A 9,223-nucleotide genomic window follows, 5' to 3' on the forward strand; every position below is an offset into this window, starting at 1 on the left:
AAATATGCCATATTTTAAGTCAGTCAGTCATATCGCTGTTGTTGAATTCTCTATTCTGATTGGTCAGATGGGACTCACACAGCAGTTCAGCTACAAGGCAAATGATGGGTCTAAAATCTTAAACACAAATCCTGCTTGGGTTGAAAAGTGGCGAGTGATTTGGACCTCGGGTGATGAGATAAAGACTGACAAGAGAAGTAAGAACTTGTTTTGTACTGGAAACCTATGATTCTAAAAGATTTGGCAGTAATATTGATACTCCATCAGCAGATTAGATTATAAACCTAGAAGTCAGCATATTGTCGGTTAGTGAAACAGGAAATGACATCTTTACACTTTCAGGGGGTAAAACAGATTTTAAAATGGTGTGAAACTTTACTTGTGATTTGAAATATATGCAAATAAGACAACGATTTCAGTTCAGCAAAATGCTTAGCTTTGAGAATCATGTATACAAGGAATTAGGCTATATACACACACACCAATCAGCCATAAAACACTGACGGGTACATTAATTCTCTCATCACAATGGCCCCTGTCAAGGGGTGGGATATATTAGGCGGCAATAGAACAGTCAGTTCTTGAAGTTGATGTGTTGAAAGCAGGAAAAATGGGCAACTTTTTCATCTGATTGACTTTGACAAGGGCCAAATTGTGATGGCTAGATGACTGGGTATCTCCAAAATGGCACATCTTGTGGGGTGTTCCTCGTATGCAGTGGTTAGTACCGAACAAAAGTGGTCCAAGGAAGGACAACCGGTGAACCACCGATATGGCTGATTCGCATGCGGCACGAAGGCTAGCCCATATGGTCCAATCCCACAGAAGAGCTACTGTAGCACAAACTGCTGAAAAACTTAATGCTGGCACCTTTCTGTTTTATCCACCATTAACTTTTTCAGCAGTTTGTGCTACAGTGGCTCTTCTGTGGGATTGGACCATATGGGCTAGCCTTTGTGCCGCATGCGAATCAACGAGCCTTCGACACCCATGACCCTGTCGCCAGTTCACTGGCTGTCCTTCCTTGGACCACTTTTGTTTAGCACTAACCACTGAATACCGGGAACACCCCACAAGATGTACCATTTTTGAGATACCCAGTCAGACCCAGTCATCTCACCATCACAATTTGGCCCTTGTCAAAGTCACTCAGCTCCTTACGCTTGCCCATTTTTCCTGCTTTCAACACATTAACTTCAAGAACTGACTGTTCTCTTGCTGTCTAATATATCCCACCCCTTGACAGGGGCCATTATACCGAGATAAATCAATCAATGTTATTCACGTCACCTCTCAGTGGTTTTAATGTTATGGCTGATCTGTGTGTATATATACACAGTACTGTGGAAAAGTCTGAGGGAAACTTTTTTTAGTTTGTACAGACCTATTGAGATTAGATTAGATTAGATTATTTTTCCAACAAAAAAATATTACAGAAAAAAAAAGTGCGTTTGTACAGTGGTACTTGAAAGTTTGTGAACCCTGTAGAATTTTCTATATTTCTGCATAAATATGACCTAAAACATCATCAGATTTTCACACAAGTCCTGAAAGTAGATAAAGAGAACCCAGTTAAACAAATGAGACAAAAATATTACACTTGGTCATTTATTTATTGAGGAAAATGAACCAATAGTACACATTTGTGAGTGGCAAAAGTATGTGAACCTTTGCTTTCAGTATCTGGTGTGACCCCCTTGTGCAGCAATAACTGCAGCTAAACGTTTCCGGTAACTGTTGATCAGTCCTGCACACTGGCTTGGAGGAATTTTAGCCCGTTCCTCCGTACAGAACAGCTTCAACTCTGGGATGTTGGTGGGTTTCCTCACATGAACTGCTCGCTTCAGGTCCTTCCACAACATTTCGATTGGATTAAGGTCAGGACTTTGACTTGGCCATTCCAAAACATTCACTTTATTCTTCTTTAACCATTCTTTGGTAGAACAATTTTTGTGCTTAGGGTCATCGTCTTGCTGCATGACCCACCTTCTCTTGAGATTCAGTTAATGGACAGATGTCCTGTCATTTTCCTTTAGAATTCGCTGTAATTCATTGTTCCATCAATGACGGCAAACCGTCTTGGCCCAGATGCAGCAAAACAGGTCCAAACTAGCCTGGGCCCGCCCATCCTAAGCGTGACGCAACACGAGGGCCTGTTGCGAGCTTAGTCTGGCAAGGCAAGCTATCTCCAGCTCTTCCAAGCTCTGGAAAAATCGGGAGCCAATAAACTTTGAGCATCTCCAACGGCCCTGGGTAGACGCGTGTTCAAGGCAGTGACATAGTAGAACTGCGACCGGAAGCCATAGATTGTTTACAGAATCATGCTGTATTGAAAGCATTCAACGGGAAGTTCTCATTGAAAACGGAGCAAAGAGCAGCCCTGGAGGTATTTATTGAAAGGAAGGACGTTTTCGCCTTGCTCCCAACCGGCTTTGGTAAGAGTTTAATCTACCAGTTAGCCCCGCTAGTAGCCAAATCAATGGGGCTCAGCGAGAATCCTATCGTCGCGTCACATACGTCAGAGGAAAGAGTGATGTGATTGGTTTAAGCTTCGTCACAGCCTTTTCTGGCTTCAACCAGTAGCAAACTGAGGCATTTCAGGGAGGTGGGTCAACCACGGGCTCTGGGAAACGGTTGGGCTGAATATCTTGGCCAGACCAATAGCTCGTAGAGCTTTGAAGTCGCGTTAGCCAGACTAGGTCCAAACCATGATACTACCACCACCATGTTTCACAGAAGGGATAAGGTTCTTATGCTGGAATGCAGTGTTTTCCTTTCTCCAAACATAACGCTTCTCATTTAAAACAACAAAAAGTTCTATTTTGGTCTCATCTGTCCACAAAACATTTTTCCAATAGCCTTCTGGCTTGTCCACATGATCTTTAGCAAACTGCAGACGAGCAGCAATGTTCTTTTTGGAGAGCAGTGGCTTTCTCCTTGCAACCCTGCCATGCACACCATTGTTGTTCAGTGTTCTCCTGATGGTGGACTCATGAACATTAGCCAATGTGAGAGAGGCCTTCAGTTGCTTATGCCGCTTTTCCACTACAAACGCGGCTGAGTCGGGCTGAGCCGTGCCGTGCTGAGTCGGGCTGAGCGGGGCTGTTGGAGTTGCATTTCGACTACAACCGCGCTGAATCGTGCTGGCTGGAAGTGGGTGGACACATTGGGTGGAGTTAGCGAAAGTGGGTGGACGTCAGGTGATGTCGTTAAGCAGCGCAAACAGTGACATCAGTGACCTTTTAAGCGGTAGTCTCACGACCCGAATAGTAAACAATAAACATGGAGGACATGGAGTCGTTAGTGTTGCTGGTCTTGGTGCTGTGGCTTGTTGTCACCGACAACGTGGACAGATACTGGCAAGAGCATATAGATGAGGCGAGGCGCATAAGGCTTCAGAAATCCTCGTAATTCTTCTTCTTCCGGGTTTGCGGTGTTTACAGATCCCAGCGTGCTCGCGGGGCGTGTGTGGGCATGTGAGGACACTCCTCCTCACCAATCAGTGCACAGGGGAGTGTCTGCTCACGCCCCCAGCCTCACTCGGCACGGTTTGGCTCGCTTCAGCCCCACTCCAAAACCGTGCGAGTTTTAGGGGCTAAGCAGGGCTGAAGCGAGCTGAATCGTGCTGGTTTTTGGTAGTCGAAACGCGAGCCGTGTCGGGCTGAAGTGAGCTGAAGCGGGCTGAAGTGAGCTGAAAAAGGGTAGTGGAAAAGGGCCATTAGAAGTTACTCTGGGGTCCTTTGTGATCTTGCCGACTATTACACGCCTTGCTCTTGGAGTGATCTTTGTTGGTCGACCACTCCTGGGGAGGGTAACAATGATCTTGAATTTCCTCCATTTGTACACAATCTGTCTGACTGTGGATTGGTGGAGTCCAAACTCTTTAGAGATGGTTTTGTAACCTTTTCCAGTCTGATGAGCATCAACAACACTTTTTCTGAGGTCCTCAGAAATCTCATTTGTTCGTGCCATGATACACTTCCACAAACATGTGTTGTGAAGATCAGACTTTGATAGATCCCTGTTCTTTAAATAAAACAGGGTGCCCACTCACACCTGATTGTCATCCCATTGATTGAAAACACCTGACTCTAATTTCACCTTCAAATTAACTGCTAATCCTAGATCTTCATATACTTTTGCCACTCACAGATATGTAATGTTGGATCATTTTCCTCAATAAATAAATGACCAAGCAGGGCTCGAAATTCGCGGTGGTCCGGTCGCCCGAGGCGACTTAATTTGTCATTTGGTGAGTAATTCCTGTCACTAGGTAGCCCGGCTGGCTAGTTGAAAATAAAAAAATATATATGAAGCGAAGATTCAGACTAGGGATGTGCGATATATCGAATATACTCGATATATCTCCGAAAATTCTGTGTGAGATACATATAATTATTATATCGTAACCATCAAGTATTTTATGGTCATCTGCCGACTTGCGTTTGTTTTGTGTTTGTTGCGTTTGTTTAAAACCTTTTCCGGTGGTTTTCTCCCTGTCCCTCAGGCAGTAACGCGAGAGGCTGCCTAAGGGTAACAAAAACAATAACGTCACGCACTCGCCAACCAATCCCAGGCGACATCTCGGTACTGAAAGGAACTTCCGGGAAGATTTCCTAGTTCCGGTTTACAGTGCTGACTCAGTTCGTGCAATCGCTGCTGCTGCATAGGATACCATGTCAGCTCAGTCAATTTCAGCGACAAATTAAAAATGGAAGCGGATGAATTGGTTCCTAAAAGAACTAGTAAGGGGTCAGTCATCTGGCATTTTTTTGGATATTGTGAGGAGGACGTGGAACAGCAAATGCCAGTTTGTAAAGTGTGCAAAAAAAAAAAAACAGTATCAAAATACTCGGGTCTTGAAATAAATGCACATTAGTCATGAACAATGGTAACTACTCTTTTGTGTCATTTTTGACAGAAGTAAAATTCATACATGAACAAATTTTGGCGAGTTGATTTTCTGTTTGGCTAGTTACTTTGGAAGGTAACTAGTCCGGTGTCACGGTCTGAATTTACCACTAGTCTGAATTTACCAGGTAAATTTAAACTGTAGCAGCCACGGTCTGAATTTACCACTAGTCTGAATTTACCAGGTAAATTTAAACTGTAGCAGCCACGGTCTGAATTTACCACTAGTCTGAATTTACCAGGTAAATTTAAACTGTAGCAGCCACAGTCTGAATTTACCACTAGTCTGAATTTACCAGGTAAATTTAAACTGTAGCAGCCACGGTCTGAATTTACCACTAGTCTGAATTTACCAGGTAAATTTAAACTGTAGCAGCCACGGTCTGAATTTACCACTAGTCTGAATTTACCAGGTAAATTTAAACTGTAGCAGCCACGGTCTGAATTTACCACTAGTCTGAATTTACCAGGTAAATTTAAACTGTAGCAGCCACGGTCTGAATTTACCACTAGTCTGAATTTACCAGGTAAATTTAAACTGTAGCAGCCACGGTCTGAATTTACCACTAGTCTGAATTTACCAGGTAAATTTAAACTGTAGCAGCCACGGTCTGAATTTACCACTAGTCTGAATTTACCAGGTAAATTTAAACTGTAGCAGCCACAGTCTGAATTTACCACAGTATAAATTTACCAACTTGGTATAATAGCGCATCGTGAGAGCAGCTGAGAGGATCATTGGTGTCCCTCTCCCTTCTCTTATGGATATTTATAACTCCCGCCTAACCCGCAAAGCCATCAGGATTGCAGGTGACCCCACCCACCCACCCATCTCACAGCCTCTTCAGCCTGCTGCTGTCGGGGAGGAGACTGCGGAGTCTCCGGGCCAAAACCAGCAGGCTCAAGGACAGTTTCTTTCACCAGGCGGTCAGGAGGCTCAACTCCCCCCTCTGCCCCGCCCCTCCTCCCCCCCCCCTCTGCCCCGCCCCTCCTCCCCCCCCCCCCTCTGCCCCGCCCCTCCTCCCCCCCCCCCCCGCCCCTCGCCACAGATTCTGCTCGCACACCCCCCTGCCCCCCCTTCAGCATCTGACATGTCATCCTCACAGTTTCCCCCCCAACACACATGCATACATCTCATTGTTCATTAACGCACTGAACTCAGGGACTGCACATCTCACTTTACCTCGCTCATTTGCACTATCTCACCTTAACAGCTGCTAGTTTGTTTATACTGCTTATTTCATGTTTACCTGCTATACCTCAAGTGCCCTTGACTGTTTGGTTATTTGTACCAATTTATGTGTGTGTGTATATATATATATATATATATATATATATATATATATATATATATATATATATATGAATGAGTGTTTAGTCTAGTTCTAGTCTAGAGTGTTTATACTGTTTATATTGTATGAGTGTTTAGTCTGTCTTGTTCTTATCTAGTGTTTATACTGTTTATTTATACTGTTTATATTGTTTGAGTGTTTAGTCTATGTCTAGTTCCTATCTAGAGTGTTTATACTGTTTATATTGTTTGTTTGTTTTTCAATTATTCTATTTTTATTTATTGCATTGCGTTTGCACCGTGGGTCAGAGAGGACTGAAATTTCATCTGTGCTGTATGTCGAGCATGTATAGCATATTTGACAAAGTTGACTTGACTTGATAATTGGGCCTAGTCTGAATTTACCAGCCTAATATGAGATTTATGTTCATACTTGAATTATTTGCACTTTATCTTGATGAATATTGATTTGTTTAAGTAAGACTCCTCATGATTATAATAATTTAGTTATTCTCTCAAATTTACCAACTTGGTATAATCAGACTGCTGTCATTGGGCCTAGTCAGAATTTACCAGCCCAATATGATAGATTTATGATCATACTTGATCCACAAATAAATGTTCACTTTGTCTTGATGAATATTGATTTGTTTGAGTGAGACTCATCATGATTATAATATAGTTATTCTGTCAAATTTACACTACCGTTCAAAAGTTTGGGGTCACCCAGACAATTTTGTGTTTTCCATGAAAAGTCACACTTTTATTTACCACCATAAGTTGTAAAATGAATAGAAAATATAGTCAAGACATTTTTCTGGCCATTTTGAGCATTTAATCGACCCCACAAATGTGATGCTCCAGAAACTCAATCTGCTCAAAGGAAGGTCAGTTTTATAGCTTCTCTAAAGAGCTCAACTGTTTTCAGCTGTGCTAACATGATTGTACAAGGGTTTTCTAATCATCCATTAGCCTTCTGAGGCAATGAGCAAACACATTGTACCATTAGAACACTGGAGTGATAGTTGCTGGAAATGGGCCTCTATACACCTATGGAGATATTGCACCAAAAACCAGACACTTGCAGCTAGAATAGTCATTTACCACATTAGCAATGTATAGAGTGGATTTCTGATTAGTTTAAAGTGATCTTCATTGAAAAGAACAGTGCTTTTCTTTCAAAAATAAGGACATTTCAAAGTGACCCCAAACTTTTGAACGGTCGTGTACCAACCTGGTATAATTAGACTCCTGTCGTTGGACCTAGTCAGAATTTACCAGCCCAGTATGATATGGGATTTACGTTCATACTTGATCCACTTTATCTTGATGAATGAATGAATGACCCGTGTTTTAGTTCCAGTTTATGCACTAAGGCTGATCAGGACCAGCCAGCAGCCAGGAATGATCAACTTTATCTTCATGAATATTGATTTAAGTATATATGAAAGAATGAAGTCAGAATGTAAAGTGTTTTGAACAACTTTATTAACTTCATTTACACATATACTAATAAAATTCAATCCAAACCATTCTTGTCTACTGATAATCAAATCTCATAATTCGCGTTCTATTAGTCCACAAATGTGCTGAAATGCTCGGTACAAAATCGCAGCAAGAAATGGTAAATTTAAAAAAAAAAAAAAAGGAAAAAAAAAAAGGTAAATTTAGACTTCCCGGAAGTTGACCGGGAAAAAAAAAATCGGTCTGCGCATGCGCATGGTAAATTTATGTTCATACTTGAATTATTTACACTTTATCTTGATGAATATTGATTTGTTTAAGTAAGACTCCTCATGATTATAATAATTTAGTTATTCTCTCAAATTTACCAACTTGGTATAATCAGACTGCTGTCATTGGGCCTAGTCAGAATTTACCAGCCCAATATGATAGGAGATTTATGATCATACTTGATCCACAAATAAATGTTCACTTTGTCTTGATGAATATTGATTTGTTTGACTGAGACTCATCATGATTATAATATAGTTATTCTGTCGATCAGACCGTGACACCGGCTGGCTGGTGAAAAAAATATATGAAGTTCAAGCCCTGCCAAGTATAATATTTTTGTCTCATTTGTTTAACTGGGTTCTCTTTATCTACTTTTAAGACTTGTGTGAAAATCTGATGATGTTTAGGTCATATTTATGCAGAAATATAGAAAATTCTAAAGGGTTCACAAACTTTCAAGCACCACTGTATGTCAGTAAAGACAGCAACATATTACACAACAGACCACTTTTCAGACAAAAGCATTATGAAGGAGGCTGAGTTTTGGATGGAAAAAACAAACAAACAAAAACTTACTCATTACTTCCTCATAAAACTTTACAAATGATATCCGAGACTTTTTTTTTTTTGGGGGGGGGGGGGGGGGGCGTTCAGCAAAAATCTTTAACACCGAATACTGACTTTGTTTAAGGATTTTTGCTTGTTTACAGCATTACTCTACATGTGTCTGTAAAGTGTTTTGTATAATTAAAGATAATCACACTGCTGTTTTCACCCGGTCTGAAGAACTGAAAGTAACATCCTGGTTAAATAATAAAGCCTTGTTACTTTACTCACCCACGGAAAACATTCAAGTGAACGTTATCAAGCTGTTTTTGTTAAAAAAAATCCTTGAAAACAATAACGCGCAGAAGCAAAACACTTTATGTAAATTAAATGAGTAGGTTATAAAACTATCATCCGCCCTGAACTCAGAGGAAATCCGACCTTTCAGATCATCCCGCCTTCAACCGAATCTATGCTCCTATTGGTCACTGGGTGTTTCCTGTTCCCGTCTGACCAATAAGCGCCGACATCGTCACGCAAGATTCAAACTGACCAATGAAAGAAAGCGAAGCTGTATGTATGTATGTATGTATGTAAGTAAGAAAGAAAGCACAACTTTATTCATCACACACTTGTGAAATTCCTCTCTGCATTTAGAATTGAATAGAATAGAATGCCTTTATTGTCACTATACACATGTACAATGAGATTAAAAGCAACTCCAATAACAGTGCAAAC

At 41.2% G+C, this 9,223-nt stretch overlaps 1 protein-coding gene across 1 annotated transcript in view; it reads right to left on the reverse strand.

The window, feature by feature from the left end:
- si:ch211-63o20.7 (Serine/threonine-protein kinase pdik1l-B-like) overlaps positions 1–8,946 on the reverse strand; it is a 31,055-nt gene extending 22,109 nt beyond the window's left edge. The window contains exon 1 of the mRNA XM_060917446.1: positions 8,777–8,946. The gene's annotated coding sequence lies outside the window, so the exon portion shown is untranslated. The remainder of the gene's footprint in view (positions 1–8,776) is intronic.
- Positions 8,947–9,223: the final 277 nt, after the last annotated feature.

This window comes from Neoarius graeffei, chromosome 3 (assembly GCF_027579695.1).
Source record: "Neoarius graeffei isolate fNeoGra1 chromosome 3, fNeoGra1.pri, whole genome shotgun sequence".
Taxonomy (NCBI): Eukaryota; Metazoa; Chordata; class Actinopteri; order Siluriformes; family Ariidae; genus Neoarius; species Neoarius graeffei.